Source organism: Nematolebias whitei, chromosome 1 (genome assembly GCF_014905685.2).
Source record: "Nematolebias whitei isolate Nwh7 chromosome 1, NemWhi1, whole genome shotgun sequence".
NCBI lineage: Eukaryota > Metazoa > Chordata > Actinopteri > Cyprinodontiformes > Rivulidae > Nematolebias > Nematolebias whitei.
Window position 1 is genome coordinate 29,103,682 of NC_056498.1, and position 18,692 is coordinate 29,122,373.

Below are 18,692 nucleotides of genomic sequence, written 5' to 3' on the forward strand. Positions count from 1 at the left end.
ATATATATATATATATATATATATATATATATATATATATATATAAAACTGGCCATTCCTATTATTTGAGGAAACTATATTTTCTACTTTATACCGTATATTGCATAAAAGTATAGTTTCTTCAAATGACTGGGGTGACTGAAGATTAATATATGGTGGCCTTGGCCACCACTGGCCACCCCCTGGCTCCACTCTTGCACCTTGCAGTGGATAAAATTGCTCCCTCCACTCTACAGGATCTTTCACTTTCTGACAAGCAAAGAAAACACAAAAACTTCATATATTCTTATACACAGTGTAACTTTTACTCACTTTAATATCTTGCACCAAAAATACTAAGATTTATTTGCATTCCCTGTTCAGTTCCAGTTTTACTTTTTTTTTTTAAAGCACATACCTCAAAAACTACAAACATTTGCTCTTTAAATCCCCCAGCGAATATTAGCGTACCGCTTGTTTAACCACAACTAGATTGTGTGAACTCAACTAGGAGACACATGATTAATACCATACCCTCCACCTCCCTACCATGGTAGTGGAGGTGGAGGGTATGACAGTTTTAAAGTGGCAGTGAGTCATTGCATATCAACCCTGTTGGGTATTAACAATATTTCCAAGATTTGACAAGCAAGGCTAAACTTGCATCTTTTTTGAGATTGCATCATCTTGGTTGAAATCTCTGGGATGAAAAGGCGGTGAGCGATTCCTTCCAGAAATCCTAGACCTTTGTTTTAGTCCGTTAGTACCCCTCCGACTCCGACATTAAGAACAAGGAAAGTGAATAAAACAAATAGGTAAAAGGTGCCACAGATGAGTTGTCAGAGCCATGTTTCATACTTGAGTTGGGTTAAAGTCACACACAGAGAGAGATTCTCCGTCCCATCCTACCCTGTAGTCTGAGCCACCCTTTTAAACTGCTCGGAGATTTGAAGGGAAGTGGCTGAACAGATTGTTATGTCACCATTAGCGAGCTGTAATAAAGTCATATTTCTCCTGCATTTTGCATGACTGCAGGGCGCTCCACTCTCGCCTGTCTGCTCCTTTCACATCAACCTCCTTTAAGTGGAGCAGTTCTGGGCTGCAGGTTTTTTTGCCAGAGTGTCTGCGCCAGACAGTGGAGCAGAATACAGGTTTGCAGACAGCAGTATAACTGGCGAATAAAACGTCTTAAGCCCCATTAAACACCCACACATTTGGAAATTACAAACCAGTTTTTCATCATTGGAAAGGGAAATGGGTTTTAAAGGGTCTGAGCTGATGAGATGAAATCCTATAACAATAATCACGAGTTTTTGAGAAATATGTACAGATCGATAAATCATAACAAAAAGGGCTTCGGTTGACAAAAATGGAAACTTTCTTGACCATTCTTTGCTGCCAAACACGAAGAGAAAAATCATGATTGTCTGTTTTTGTCGTGTTTTTTTTTTTCTTTCTTTCTTTTTCCGTTTTTGAGCCAAGAACTAGAAATTATGGAGATGCAGATAAACAATGACAGTCAAGTGCATAAAACGTATCGTGTTTCCTCTGAGCTGTGAAACACCAAAGCTGTTCTGACAGATTTTTTGCCAAGAGCCGACATGGATGTTTTCTGTCGTGCATGTTAACCATGCTGCAAAAGACTCTGCTGTCAACGTAATGCTGGCCACATTTCCAAGCATCGTCCACAGAAAGAGGCTCAAACTCATGAATACTTAGAGCTGAATTGTGAAATTAAGGAAACCGGCACATGGTATTTATAATCTCGTCAATACATTTGTATGAGAAGCTGATCCTTTTTCAGCTACTTAATTCTTCTTAATTATTTTTCTATAAAAAGTCTTCCTAAGCCGTAAGACTTGCATTGTTTATCATTGTCATGTGTAGTTCAGATCATGTGAAGTCAAGTTTGGTACAAAAGTGAAGAAATGTCAATATATTACTTGTTGTAGATCTGGGTTTTTCCAACTAAACTGCTCAGGGGGGCACAGTTACTGAAAGCCAAGCGCACCTGGGCCAGACATCCAGCAGTTATTGTCATTAAGTAAGTTTGTTTTACTGTTTAAAATCTAGTTTTATTTAAAAATTAGCCTATTTCATGAGGTCGAACTGAGCTCACCTGTGGGCCTGATTTGGCCCATGGACCATCAGTTGACTAGCCCTGTTGTAGATAATTCTTTGAACAACCTCAGTTTGGCTAAGTAGTTTATTTATTTCACAGGCCATTTAGCAATTATTTCGTTAGTCCAGCAGAATCTGATGGAGTTGCCTCAGGTTGCACAGGAAGTGCTACAGCTAGCTGCTGCTATTTGCGCTTTCAAATAACCATAGAGTTGTACGTATATAACCAAAGTGAAACTGGCGACGATATTGTAAAAAATTGGGCTGGCAAAAACTGCTAGGAAATTTTTGGTATAAAAATTGTATTAAGACGGCAGCAATCCACTTTGGTTTTGGTCCCACTCAGACTAGCCATTAGCTCATCCTCAAAGTCTAAAATTATTTTTGAGATACTCACTCACTCACTAAATCATGGCCACTGTAAAAAAGATTAAATATAGGATAGGGGATACCCAAGGTTAGTGTTCTTGACATGAATGTGTTTTTGGATTTGAACATGACAACGAACAACAGGAATGGTTTAAAATATTTATTAATAAATTGCTGCTGGTGGAGGTCTGGATCCAAGGATGAGTCCAGTCTTCACAGTCAGGTGAGAGAGGGGCTCCTTCAGTGAGATGGAGATGATGACGTCACTCACTGTGAGTGAACAGCAGCAGGACTGTGCAGAATGTAGTTTGAAGGGGGGCATCCAAAAGTGAAGTCCAGTAGAACAAGCAAAAGGTCAGGCACAGTAGGTCAGAGATCCACATCAAAATCCAATACGAGATCCGTGAGACGTAGTTGCGATAGTAGAAAGCAGGGTCTGTACTGTGGTCAGAGAGGTAAATCCAACGCAGGTAGGGAACAGACAAGGCGAGGAATCCAAGAGGCAGGCATGAGGTCAAAACAAGGCTGTGACGTGATCACTGGACTTCTACTATCTGAGAGAGTTAGATAATCTGGCAGAGTATGGGCATGGAGCTTATGTAGGGCAGGGAACAGGTGAATGGCATGATTGCTGACTGAAGTGCATAAGACGAGTGGGTGGGGTTGATGACAGGAGCAGACCAGAAACATGACAGGAGTAGGGAAAACAAAACACAATGACAGAAAACATGACAGGAGAGGCAGAAACGTGACAGTTCTTTCATTTTGAACAGTACTTAAGGAAACAAGAGGGCCACTTGCGTCATGAACGACCCCACTTAGTTCTTTTAGCGTACCATTTGGCGTTTGTTTAGCTTAGTGTATATCTTAGATTCTTATTTACTGTTTCTTTTTATACTTTATATTTTGCTATTTTTGTGTGTAACTGGGACCCTGTGTACATAATTTCATTCCACCTCATGTACCACATGAGATGGTAATGACAATAAAATTGACTTGAACTTGAATATAAAGGCAGCAGTACTATTGCACCAGGTATTCACAGTGAGGTGTCTAAAAAAAAACTCAAAGTGTGATACCAAGTTTTTACGTTCGCAGTATAAAGTATTTAGACGATATACGATACTTCATGATAACAAAGTGAGTTGCATTTCAAGTTTTCGACTCTGTGATCCTGAACTAGTTGAAGGGTTCCCTCCTCTAGCTGGCACGGATCGTCTTTGTGTTTATCTGCTTTTGACTTGAGCCTGAACAGCTTCAGGACACAAATTTTAAGCCATTAGTATTCTCGGCAGTCAGTCAGACAAATTTCAGATTATGCTGCCAACTACGAATGGATTGTGTAAGGAACAACGATCAGATCAAAGCTTTTTTTCTGGGAACACCCGTTTCTTACAGTATTTCTCAGCACTATAGAGTTACAGCCTCTACGTTTGAATATATTTGTGTTTTTTAAATACTCCAATCTCATGATCTTCTTCAATAAGGGTGCAGATAACATGGTCAAATTGACTGAGGAGTCTGTGAGAATGTTTACTTTTAATACAACAAAAGTAAAATGCAGACTATTGGGAAAAAAAATACAGAACTGGCGTTTGCCTAAACCCGGTTATCCATTAAAATTTGATGGGGGGAATAAAAGAGCAAATTTGTAAAAACTGGCCAATTTTTTTATTTTTCAAGTCTAGAATTGTTGGAGTTCTTGGGTTCATTTTGGTCCTGCGTTTCATCCCTGTCAGCGCCAGTGCTCATGTATGTTTGTGTGATGTGTGTGTGTGTACTGTTGCTTATCTTAAATAAAATCGTGAATAAATGGATGGCATTTATTAAAACGTTGTACATCTGCAATTAATTAACTTTTGGAGTCAACCCAACCCAAAATGGCCGCCAAATAAATATAAACTTAGCAAACACAAACATGGCTTGAACTCGGCAAATTTTACAAATACCAAGCTAAAAGTTGACGTTAGTCGCTCAGATTGGCCCCTAATTTATAATCTGACAACTGACTGATCACGTGGGTCTTGCCATTAACTACTGGAATCAACTCTGTTAGCAAAATTTCCTTTGAGCCACTGAATGGTTTTTAATGAGACTTTCAGATGGTAATCATTGGGTTGACATGTACAACTGATTATCTTGTGGATGTAATAAATATCAAGATGGTCGTCACAGTCAGCTGACCTTATACAACAAAAATAAGTTTAATTCAGCCAAATTTACAGACATGGAACTAACATTTGCTATCAGCTGAGCATCACTCCAAACACATACTTTGAGAGTGAAATATAAAAACCTTGGTATTAACTACTGGAATCAACAGTGTTATTAAAACGTCATAAACTACTAGATGTATTGCAACAAAACTCCAAGAAAATATTTACAGGAAGTTTAAATTGCAAACCATTTTAACTTTTGGAGTAGCTAGTTAGCTGCTACATAAATGTAAAGGTGTGTTAGCATGTAGCCTACCGTAATTTCCAGGCTATAACCTGCTACTTTTTTCACACGCTTTGAACACTGCGGCTTATATAACGCTGTGGCTAACTTATGCATTTTATTTATTTTTTGACAACCTTCATTCTACCAAAATATTTAGCCTCATCACATCTGGGTGCTCACATAGCTGCCCAATACACGTCTCTCTTGGGGAGTGGGTCCTCGTGACTCAGTGAGACTACCTGTATTCAAGGATTCAAGGTTCTTTCTTGTCATTCACATCACATGTGGTACATGAGGTGGAACAAAATTGTGTACACAAGGCCTGAGTTACATCCAACAATAGCAAAAATATAAAGCGTAAAAAAAAACAGTAAATAAGGATCTAAGATATACACTAAGCTATACGCTAAACGAATGCCAAATGCTAAAAGATCTAAATTATTAGCTAGTCATTAATAGTGCAAAACAATATACAGAAAAACAGCAGTATAAAGGTTTTAAAAGAAGGTTTTAAAAGAAATCTGACAAATGAAATTACCGAAGATGAGGTCACAAGTGTGTGTTTGTGGGGGTCGGGAGGCTTTGTTTTCCTACTCCCTCGGGGCATAACAAAGTATACAAAGTAAGATGAGTGATCAATGACTTCCTGGTAGGCTACTGTATTTTTATTTGTTTAACGAGCTGCGTTACAGGCACTGTTCAGAAAACTACATTTACTGTACATATTTGTGTATGTTACCGGTACGTATTTAGTTCAAAGTTTTAAAAAATCTTTCTCTGTAAATATCTCATACAACATGGACACCTGCTGCTTATAAACAAGTGCGGCCTATATGTTCAAAAATATTTTTTCATTTTAAATTTAGTAGGCGTGGCTTATATTCAGGTGCGCTCAATAGTTGGGAAATTATGGTACTAACTGACAGCTACACAAATGCATCAGTCGTTTAGCTAGTACTAGCTAGCAGCTACATAAATGTAAAGTTAGCATTAGCATGCACTATCTAAGAACTACAGTACACAAATTTAAAGGTGTGTTAGCTAGAACTAGCTAACAGCTACATACATGTGTAGATGAACATATACTGTGATATATTCATAAACTAAACGGATTCATTCATTTTTCTGGACTGAATAATATCGTGCATTGAATAATTAAAAATGTAACGTGAGACGTTAATTTTCTTTGACCCATCAAAATGAACGTGGTCATTTATTAACAGAATCAAAATTTAACATCAAACATTTACATTAATTTGGCAAAATTGAAAATAACAACAGGTTAATTAATCAGTTTACAATTAGAAAACCATACGGCGATGGTTTCCTTGCTTCACAACAGACATTTCTGAAAATATCTGGAATGATTTCTAGCAAAAAGAAGAGTTTAAAGATGGAAATTGAAGTTTAAGTTGAGAGAGATGGGTGAGGGAATTTGTCTGTTATAACCAGAACAACACGCTCCTTCTGGGCCCAGCTTAACCAAAGGTACACTTTGCGGTTGAAGATCGACTCTTTACCTTGGCAGAGATAATTCCGACTTCGGTGTAGTTGCCTTCAAACGCCCTCCAGCGTCTCCGTAAGGATAGTAGAGAACCGTTTGGAGTCGTGAGATCATCCCAGAACAGACATTTCATAATTCCTCTGATCTTCTCTTGTTCAGCTTAGTTACTTTTTCTCCAGCATCCTGAATTCCAGCATTCTGAACTCTGGAACTGCTGTGAACTAGGAAGTGTTGCACCTTTTAAAAGAGGTCACTTCCGGTTCATTTGAGACCTTTCTGATTGGTCGGTTGACCAAACAGAGGTGTGTTTTTGTGATGTAAGAGGTTATTAAAAGTCAAGGAAAAAAGATTAGATTGTTTAAGAACAGACAGAAGATATTATGAAGATTCCAGACTTCGTGGAGTCAATTCTCTAGTATCTTTCTGTAAAAGTTAAACATGACATTTCTTTTCAGTAAACTTGCAGTTGACCGAAACTTGACCTTTGACCAACTTCACAATTTGCTCATTGAAGACAGAAAATCAGACAATGCATCATTAACCTGATTTCTACTTTGAATGAGGATAAAAATCACTAATACTGTTTCACAGCGGATTTAAAAATGATTAGTTCACTTCAACATTTAAAAATGGTTTGAACTAAACACACTTTGATTATCAAAACATTTGTAAAATAGTAATGATGATGGAAAAGAGAGTGTTCTTTCAATTGATCAGTGCAGGACACTTAAAAAGTCTCTGGATGAACTTAATCTTGTGTTTCTGGACTCAAATCAATGAAATACAGTTCTTGTTCCAGGCAGGCCCTCAAGGCCAGATCTTGACCTGAGGCTTAGTTCACTACACATGTAAAGGTGTGTTAGTGTGTTAGCTTGTACTAGCTAGCGACTACATAAATGTAAAGTTAGTTTTAGCATGCACTAAGAACTACAGTACGCAAATTTAAAGGTGTGTTACCTAGTACTAGCTAACAAATACACGATGTGAAAGTGACTTGTTAGTTTTTACTAACATCTACACAAATGTGAAGGTGTGTTAGCTAGTGCTATCAAACAGCTACATGGTATCTTAGCTAGTACCCACTAACACTTTTGTAATTGTACTGTGTTTCAAGACCCATAAAAAGTTTAAATGCATTCATTCATTTTTAAATTCTGTCTTGTGTTTATGTTAACCCTATTTAAGATGTCCACCACCTTATCGACCTTAGCCAACACAAAAACAGTTATGCGATAATTCAATCACAGATGTTGAGCTAAATTTTGTGTGTCTTGTGTAACCTTGGTTTTATTTATCTTTTTGTTTTCTAGCTTGTAGTATTCAATAGCATCCCCATTTTAGCTGTACAGTAATTTCTTTTTTTTTTTTCAATAAAACAAAATGGACTGTAAAGAAGAAAATAATTTTTATAAAAGCAAAACGTGTATCTTGTCAGTTTTCCTAATGCTTGATTTGATGGAGTCATAAAGGTTTTGCATGATTTTTCTGCTTGTGTGAGACAACGCACTGCCAAGTTTTTATTAAACTCGTTAAAATGGTCGTTCTTCTTCCGCTGTCCCTTTTCCAAAACATCTATTAATATTATTAATCACACTGTTTTCTGTCAGACTGGTTTAAAACCACTGTTCAAAGTAAAGTGGTGTAATTGCAACAAGGTGAAACTAAAAAAAAAACATTTTGTGTTGTTGACTGAAGCTAAGATTTCAACTGGTTTACTTGTGAATCGTAATTTTGACATAAACCACATACTGTAGTTTTTATGTGTACAAAACTCATGAAAAATGGGTGGTAAATAAACTTTATTTCGTGCTGTTTGTCAGACAACTCCATTAAGACATGCAAATACACAGTGGTATTATGCAGACAGATACTGTTCTGTTGAAATACAATATACTGCACAAACTGACCTGAGGCATGAAAGATCAGAGCTCATAACACATGATACAGATTAACTTTAGAGAAAGCCCCGTGCCTATTACCACCACCGTTTGATCTTCATGGCACAAATGGATTCAAGGTGAGGAAATTGTTGTCTAATTATGATTAATGATGACAAGAAAAGGAAATGTTTAGTGCCTTTCCAGCCTTGCAGTTGGGCATTTGGGAAGTTGTCAATGTTAAATAGTTGAGGCCAAAAATAGTACTTTTTAGTAAATACGATGAAAAGGTGTCTGACTTCATCTTCCAAAACTAGGGTTAAAAAAAACCCTCAAAAACAACTGGACTTCTTTTCTAAAGCTGAACCTCAACTTCAGAATAGAAGTCCAATTGTTGTTTTGTTTCTTTTTTTAACTCTTTTTTTTTTTTTTCATAACTTGGATGACTGAGAATTTTGACCAGCAAACTTCATCTTCTGCTTTTTCTTCTGGTAATTTTTAGCACTGCCACCAAAGGCAAAAGGACAAAAATGTTTTTACTTGTGCCTGTGTGTGTTTGTCTGCTGTGTTGGGAAAAATGTCCTGTGGACCGCTGTAAAAAAAAAAAAGAAGAAACTCTGAGAAAGATTTTCAGTCAGTTTTATAGAGGTACAGTACTAGTATTATACTTCTACTAGTACTAATATGTACTTGTACTAGTATATTACTAGTAGTACTAGTACTACTACTAATAATACTTTGTTAGTACTGTACTTGTACTAGTACTACTAGGACTACTAGTTTCATACTAGCAATAGTAATATTATTCATACTATTGGGGCAGAGATGGTGTAGAGATAGGGCAGCCGAATTGGGACCAGAAAGTAACAGTTGGACTCCCCGCCATGCCCACATGTGGTGTCTCTGAGCAAGACACCTAATCTCTAATTGCTCCCCAGGAGGGGCATAGCTGCCCACTGCTCCACCTGGGTATATCTCATGTATGATGGATTAAATGCAGAAAACTAATTTCGTCATTGTATGGGATTCCCATACAATTCCCATATGTTATATGGAATTCCCTTATGTTCCCGGAACATAAAATGATGACAACACATAGCACTTATTATTCATTTCTATTTCCATTACTAGTATTATTAGCACAGCTACTATCTTATACGCCCTGGGATGTATCCCTGAGATCCCTCAGGTGCTGTTTATAAGACAGATTTTGTTGCGGCTCCTCAGACTGATGAAGTCTTTTGGATGAAAAACTAAATGTTTCAACTAAAAGAAACTATCCAGAGGACCTGACTTAACTTTGTTGGATTTTTCAACCAGGATTATTGAGCATGAATCAGGATACTATCCATCCATCCATCCATTATCTTTACCCGTTTATTCCATTTTGGGTCACGGGGGTCGCCGGTGCCCATGTCCAGCAATCACTGTGCGAGGGGCGGGGTACACCCTGGACGGGTCGCAAGTCCATCACAGGGTCACATAGAGACAAACGAGACAAACAACCATTCACTCTCTCACTCACACCTAGGGACAATTTAGAGTTACCAATCAGCCTAACGTGCATGTTTTTGGTCTGTGGGAGGAAACCGGAGTACCCGGAGAAAACCCACGCATACACGGAGAGAACATGCAAACTCCACCCAGAAAGGCCCCTGGACCGGGGTTTGAACCAAGGACCTGCTCGCTGAGAGGCAGCAGCTCTACCAGTTGCGCCACCGTGCTGCACTCAGGATACTATCTTATGCTATTTTTAATATTACTAATACTAGTAAAAGTACTACACACATTCTTGAAGTGCTATTCCTATACTAACAGTACTACTAGTAGTAGCTCTAGTAATACTTGCTTTAATTCAAGATGTGTTATATAATCTTAAATGTTTAGGCTGTAAATTGTGTTTGTACTACAGCAGGCTGATTTGTATAAAAAAAATTAGACGTGTTTAACTTATAATGCTGGAAGAATTAACTTAAATAGTTCTGTGATCGCTGGACCTTTGAAGGCTGTTTAATGGAGTCTCTAAATCTGCAGAACTGCCATTGAAAAGTTGTCGGAAGGCGGCAGTGTTGGACCAAATCCAGCTGCTGAAATTTTCCCAACGTATCATAATGGACCTTCAAAAAGCCAGAAATGGCACAAGACCTTAAAGCAGGCATGGGCAAACCCCGACCTGCGGGCCGTATACGGCCCGTTGGGCTTTTTCATTGGCCCGCCAAAATTGTCCAGAATTTGGACAATTAAAAAAATAATAATAATACTTTATTTTTCAGGGGTGCTGAGGTCAAATTTCCCCAAAAAGAAGTTAAAATTGCCACTGGTTCAAATTATTTAGGGGGCCGAGATGGTGTAGAGGCAGGGCAGCCGGCTTGGGACCCAAAAGTCCCATGTTCGATCCCCAGTCACTGCACATCACGTGGCGTCTCTGGCCAGCACACCTCATCCCCAAAATGCCCCCCGGGCGCTTTCAATAGCTGCCCACTGCACCACCTGGTGGTGGATGGGTTAAATGCAGAGACTAATTTCGCCATTGTATGGAAACATACAGTGCTGACATTGTGATGACATAATTATTATATAAAAAAAAATGAATTTAATGGGGGGGTGTCATTTTACCTGTAGTTCCAGCATTTCCCCAGTAGAGGCGCACTACAGACACTGGCGTGTGTTACAGGCAAATTAACAGTGGAGAAGAAGTAATTTCTTCTTCTATGCTTTTATTTTTACTTTGCCCTACGAACTCATCTGTAAAAACGTGTTTATCAAAGAAAAGAAAAGTGTACAGTGAGTGCCGAGTGTTTAAAATGGTGTGGACAACAACATATTGTTTCACTGAGGTTCAATCAAAGGCAGTTTTTATGCAAAGAAACGGTCACTGTCGCGGTTTTCAAAGAATACACTTTGCTAACTGCTAACTATGCTAGCAAGCATGCAAAGAAATTCACTCAACTACTTTTTAGAAGTTTTTTCGTACACTTATCAGAAAACCATTAAACAAAACGAATATGTCTACCAATGTAACTATTAAATGTGTCTTTATTTGGGATTAGCAGGAAAATAGTATCGGCTGCCTAATTCTTTGGTGCCACATTTTTCAATGTAGGTTATGTTTCACTTTTTAAACAAGTACAGGCTCAGGTTATTTTTATTTTTCTCCACCAAGACCACAGCATCTTTTTTTCTAACTGCCTCAATTGAGCAGGAAGGATTTTCCTCGGACCCCGCATCTAGAATAACTCTCTAAATAAAGAATAAAAGCAATCCGCTCTCGTTACACTCACTGCACCTTTTCCCTCCCTGTTGCCAGGGGGATGACCAAATGCATTTCATATGCAAGCATCACGCTTCACTGGCTCCTGGGCGCAGACCTGAATCATGTTCCACTTTAAAAACGTTAATTTTACATTTTTAATGACTGCCTGATGGCCTGAGTAAGTGAGCGCCGCTCACAAGGGAAGACGGGATGTTCTGGAAATGCTCCTGGATTAAACAACGTCTTCCAGTAAGGGATGCAATTTAATGTGGAAATAAAAAGATACAACTCAAAATTTGTATTGACAATCATGTTTTTTTTTTATACAGAATATTGTATATTTTTATCATATAGTGAGGTGAGGTTGCTGCATTGTAATCCAATTAGATAATCCTACAATTTCATGGCGAGTTAGCTTGATGCCAGGATTATCTCTCGTTATTTTAAGGCAAATAATACAGGATTGTGACTTAATGGGATCTGTGAAATCAGATGGAAATCACCGGGGGCCTCTCTCTGTAAGAAGTAAGCAGCTCAAGCCAGGAAGAATTGCTGAGGTGAAACACTTAACCAAAACTGGGCATTCAAATGAAATATTTGCAACTAATTATCTTTTCACCACAGATTAGGAGTTCTGTTTTACATCTGGTGAAAGCTGTATGACCTTTAAAACTTCAATCATGACCAGTTCTGGTAATCACCGTAGCATATATCAGCTGCTAACAGCTATGAAGAGGATATGTTTCAATGTGTATCCTCGATTAGCTAAGTAGTGTTTAGCACAAGCTGCATTTTTTTAAGTAATTAGCTTATGTTTTCTACTGCCATGATCATAAATGCAGATGATTTTGAAATGGCAGAGCAAGGAAACAAAATCCCAGCCAGCCCTCCCCAGGGTCAGTGCTCCAGTCCAGCCTGGATTATAGCACCAAAGGAATCCTGGGAAGCGTGTATTGATTTGGCCTGACACTTGCTGCCACATTTAGCTTAGCCGCTGCTGACTTGCTAAGGCTTCAAGCAGTTATCTGCCATAGCCTCTACTATCTTTAAAGAGCACTGCAAAATTACCCCGTGCCATGGGAGATTTATCAACACACAATTAACTCTGTGCACCTAACAGCAGATCTCCTTTGACTACAAATACAAGCTTAAAGTTCATGTGCACAGGACTATGTGTAATTAACTCGTTAGCATGAGCATGCTGTGACGGAACAAATGACCTTTAAAAACTACATTTGTTTTACAAATGGTCTGGAAGGTGCATTGTATAGTTGTATTATTTCTCCTGGGCACCACAAAAACACAAGGATGACACCAGCAATGATGAAAATTATGGAATTGTATTTTTGTTATCGGTGCTGGTGAAAGTCTGTGTGTTAGCTAACAGCCTACTATAGTTAAAAACTACAGTAGTCCCTCGCTACTTTGCGGTTCGTTTATCGCAGACTCGCTCTATCGCAGTTTTTCAAAACAAGATCGGACGTGACATGCAGTTGGCTGATTGATGGATGAGCCGCATGATCGGCATGGAATTTTTATTTTAAATAAATTATTTTAAATTATTTAGCATCTGCTGCACATTAGTGCAGCCCAGAGCTACAGAAAAAAATTCCTCCTGCAGCTTTGTGCAGCCCATAATAATGGAGGATAAACTTGCTGCTGCCGCTGAACAGCTGATCAGCTGATCATCCTGCAGAGCGGAGAAGTGGGCGTGGCCAAGTATGCTTGCAGGTAGCAAAGAGCAGAGGAGGCAGGGAGCTGAAATCATGACATTCTGTGCTCTTTTAGAGAGTTTAGAAACATTGTTTAGAATATTGCGAGAGTGGGAAGGGTTTAAAACACACAAACACACACACATTTATATATGCATATATATGCATACATAAATATATATATATATATATATATATATATATATATATATAAATAAAAAAATATATTAATACTTACTACTTGTACTACTATTCCTACTTCGCAGTTTTTCACTTATCGTGGGTCTTCAGGGTACGGATCCCCTGCGATAAACGAGGAATTACTGTACATCAATCTAAAGTTGTGTTAGCTAGTACTGGCTAACAGCTACACAACTCCAAGGTTGGTTAGTAGTCTACTAACAGCTAACAAGTTATTTTAGGCAGTACTTGGTAACAGCTACATAAATCTAAAGTTATGTTAGCTAGAAGGCTACTATCTAACAGCTACATAAATCTAAAGTTGTTAGCTAGTACTAGCTAACAGCTACATTATAACTCCAAGGGTGTGTTAGCTAGTACTAGCTAACAGCTACATAACTCTAAAGTTATGTTAGCTAGTAGGCTACATAAGTAGCCTTGATCGGGATTAGGATTCGATCCATCGACCTTCTCGCAGAGAGGCAACAGCTCAAGTTCAAGTATCTTTATTTGTCATTTGCATCACATCTGGTACATGAGGTGGAATGAAATTATGTGTTCATGGTCCCAGTTACACCCAAAAATAGCACAAAAAAAAGTATAAAAAGAAACCGTATATACGGATCTAAGATATAAACTAAGTGCTAAACGGTACACTATAAGATCTAAGATACGCTAAACGCTGCTGAAAACTGCGCCACCGTGCCATCCTAGCTAGTTTGGAGTATATATTTATTTATATATTTATTCTTGGGGGGGTCATCCCCCTCATGACTGCCACTCACAAATATGTATCCACCTTATTCCTGGGTGATCTACTGTATAAATGATTATGGGTACAACTTCCTGTCAGACACAGGAAGTAGTAAGCATTGGTTAACTATGGTAGCAGAGCACGAACCGCGGTTTGTTTGAAAGTAATCTGCATTCAGTTTAGCAGATAAAAGGCTGTTTTTATTTGGTTTACATTTATTTTACAACAGTCAAGTTTATTAAAATAGCTTTGCAGAGTTCAGGTACCTGTTGTGTTCGCGGCTGCACGAACAACCAGACCAAACTAAATCAGTGGCTACAATAACATTGTTTTGAACACGGACCCAAAACAAAAATAGAGTGTTGCTGTGAAAAGCTGTATAATTTCAATTGCCTTCCTACAGATGAGGAATTAAGTAAAATGTGGCTCACCCAAAACAATGTATTTGTGCTAATTTCACTTCGAAGACAAACAACCGACGAAGGAAAACCTGCATCTTACTTTGTGGCTGGACTACAATAAACCACCGGAGAAGAGACGCCGGATCCTCAGAAGGACTGAAAACAGTGTGACAAGAATATCTGGCATGATTTCAAGTGTATGAAGGGCATTGTATTTGTTCGTCTTCGGTATTAGAATTTTCATTTTCATTTGAGAACCAGGAAAATGTGTTGTTGGTTTTTTTTAAACATAGAAGCTAGGTCAGCTAACTAACCTAAAAGCTCATTTAAATTTTCCTCAAGGATCCTCGTGGGTCTGTGTGATGAAGAATAACTCACAAGTTTTAAACCTCAAGACTGTAAATTCTACAGGATTTGTCAGCTCAATGGATTGTGTTGCTCAAAAAGCCATTGTTTTAGGCATTACAAGACACGTTTAGTGCAGTGTCATGAGCAAAATGAACTTCTAACTTGCCCGGTGTTGACATTTGTACTCAGCTGTAATCATCTCATCACCCGGTGTTGTTGCTCGGTTTGAGTCCAGGCAAAGAGCAACCCTTGGCAAATGTTCGACTGAAATCATCCAACACTTTACCCCTTTGCACCACCCTATAGCTTTAAGTAACCAAACGTCGTCATGTTTTATTTGCAGCACTTGTGCAGCCTTAAACCTGACACTTTATTCAAGCGATAGAACGGCTAAACTTGTTTTTTTCTTCAACAATTGTCCTCTAGACAAATCCTTTAATTCTCGGGGTAACCGTAAGAACGTATGGCGTCGTCTTCTGCATCTATTTCAGCTTTAAATGCAGTTGTGGGACCTTACCAGATGAGATGTACAAAGACAGCTTCACAATTGCCAGGGGTGTTATTCTAAGATCGGGCTGGAATCAGAAGTTTTGTCGGTTTCAGTTAAACAGGGCGCTGCTAAATGGCTTAAGCCAAGCATCAGTGCACCCGGCGAGGGCTCTGAGATATTGCTGCACGACAGCTAAAGTAGTCGGGCGCATCACGAACATGTACCCAGCCTTAAGAGCCCCTGGGCTTTCTCTTCTCCATGACTGGCTTTTAAAGTGTTTCATCCCTGGGACACGGCGATAATGTGCATTAAGCTCAAGAACACTTACTTCAATAGTGCTTTATGTTTTATTCTGGTTCTAAATTCAGCTGCGTCTAGACTGCGCTCTGCTGAGAAAAACTCATATGTGACTAAGTATGCCGACATTAGACAACACTTTTATTTTCTTGCCATTAAGGATTTTGCTCAGTCTGTTTTCATGACATGATGGATTATATACGTATGAAAAATACATATTTCACGACTCTTTCCTCTGATGTGTTCATATTGATGATTTAATCTCAGGTTTTAAATGGCTGATGATGCTGATTTTTAAACTAACATTTTTGTCTAAATCTTCTTTACTAAAGATGTCATGTATTTAAAAAAAAATACTACAAATATTTTGAAATTTCAAGGTAATGTTCAGTCTGTACCTTTCATTCGCTGCCTGACCAAAAAAAAAAAAAATCACGTCACCACCTGGATTCAACTAAGCAAATAGGCAAGAGACTCCCATTGGATACTGAATGGGAGATTGTGTTTCAGCTGGTAACAAGTTATTTAACCCTAACTGATGCAGTGAGGAGCTTCTCGTTTGTTAACCTTGTAGAAAGACATCCTGTGGTCGTGATAGAAAAAGTTAATCTGTTACAGAAGGGTCTAACACTGGTCAGTCAGAGAAAACATCTAAGGAGATTCAGATGACCTGACTGAAAAATGTTGGATTGTATACCTGGATTATTGAGCATGGACTTTGTTGTTTTCAACCAGTTTGACAAGACTGTCAACAAGGAAGAGGGCCGGCAATGGAGGAGTGGGCGTACCAAAAAGACCATCTTATCACAAGCAGAACTGGTTTGTTCCACTTTGGAGTAAGCTGTTGGGGGAAGATTCAGTTTTGGTGTGTGTTTCCTTGACTGATGAAGCCTTCTGGATCGAAGGCGAAACGTTTCAGCACAAAAAAAAAAAAAAAGAAACTGTCCAGATGACCTGACTGAAAAATGTTGGATTGTATACTTGGATTATTGAGTATGGACTTTGTTGTTATCTAAGGAGATTGCTGAAACAACTAAAATCAGGTTAAAAATTGTTTAACTTAAAAAAAAAAAACTGAAAGCATAGTGGGGAGAGTACATCAGGGTAAAAGAGGCGGTTGACGTGATTAACCCATCATGCCTAGTGCTTACCATACAAGCCTGTGGGGGCGGTGCTATGATCTGGGATTGTTGCACTTGGTCTGGTCTAGTTCAGGAAATCTGTGCCCAGTGAATGAGGTCAGCTGATTACCTGAATATACTGAATGGTCGGGTTATTCCATCAGTGGATTTGTTCTTCCCTGATGTCACGGGCATGTTCCACGGTGACACCAGGATTCATCGGTCTCCAATTGTAATACAGCAGTTAAGGAAGCAATGAGACATTGTTTTCTCACACAGACTGGCCGTCCAGACCTGACCCCATTGAGAATCTTTGGGATGTGCCGGAGAAGACTTTGCGCAGTGCTCCAAATCTCCTGTCATCAATCTAAAAGCTTGGCGAAAAATGAATGCAGCCCTGGGCAGAAATAAATGTGTTTTTGCAAAAGGTTTGTGGAAATGATGCCACAGAGAATATGTGCTGTAATCAAAGCTAAAAGCGGTCCAACAAAAAACTAGTGTGACTGTTTTTTGTTTTTTTTAGGCGAGCCTATTACAAATTAGAGAGCTTGAGAAAAACTGCTTCCCAAGTGTCTTTAGGATGGGAGACTGCAACGATGCCAAGATTCAACTTGTCAGCTGGATTCCTTAGATAGAGAACTTTACCAATTGGCTTTTATGTATGTGAATGTTTCTGTAACGTGCCCGGAGACATATTTGTTGTGATTTGGCGCTATATGAATAAACTGAATTGAATTCTTTACTAAAACATGTTTCAATCATTGCCTAACGACAAAATCATCTTGTAAACACACTCAGCCAGCAAAGCTTCTAAAATCTGATTTCTTGACAAACAATTGTAGACAAATTATCTCTAGACTCATTTCCACCAATGCTTTAAAAGTGGCAACCTTTTTTACAAACCTCATATTCAAAGGATAGTTCCTTAAAGTGCACGACACAGCATTGGACAGCGATGTTATTCATTATTCACTGGTTCCTGGGCCGACTGTCAATGTAGACCCGTGCTAATTTTATTGCTCAATAATTGTGTGAATGTTTCTAAAGCATTCACAGTTTTGAGATCCATTTCTCTTCCGTACACTTTTTGGGAACGTCCATCCATCCATCCATTTTCTTCCGCTTATCCGGGGTCGGGTCGCAGGGGTAGCAGCCTAAGTAGGGAGGCCCAGACTTCCCTCTCCCCAGCCACTTGGGCCAGCTCTTCCGGGGGAATCCCGAGGCGTTCCCAGGCCAGCCGAGAAACATAGTCCCTCCAGCGTGTCCTGGGTCTTCCTCTGGGCCTCCTTCCGGTGGGACGTGTCCGGAACATCTCACCAGGGAGGCGTCCAGGAGGCATCCTAAACAGATGCCCAAGCCACCTCAACTGGCTCCTCTCGACGTGGAGAAGCAGCGGCTCTACTCCGAGTCCCTCCCGGATGATCGAGCTTCTCACCCTGTCTCTAAGGGAGAGCCCAGACACCCTGCGGAGAAAACATTTCGGCCGCTTGTATCCGAGATCTCATTCTTTCGGTCACAACCCAAAGCTCGTGACCATAGATGAGGGTGGGAATGTAGATCGATCGGTAAATTGAGAGCTTCGCCTTTTGACTCAGCTCTCTCTTCACCACGACAGACCTGTACAGCGCCCGCTTCACTGCAGACGCTGCACCTATCCGCCTATCGATCTCACGCTCCATTTTTCCCTCATTCGTGTTTTTGGGAACGTAACTCTGCAATTTTTGTGCTATTTTAACAATTCAAACATCAAAACGTTCAACTTATTCAAGACATATTTTAGCTTTTTAATTTTTTTTTTTTGCTAAATTCAGAATTTTTTTTTTTTTTTTTTTTTTTTTTTTTGT

At 39.1% G+C, this 18,692-nt stretch overlaps 1 protein-coding gene across 4 annotated transcripts in view; it reads left to right on the top strand.

Moving 5' to 3' along the window:
* gps2 (G protein pathway suppressor 2) overlaps nt 1-18,692 on the top strand; it is an 831,114-nt gene that overhangs the window by 559,283 nt on the left and 253,139 nt on the right. The gene's annotated exons all lie outside the window — the stretch shown is intronic.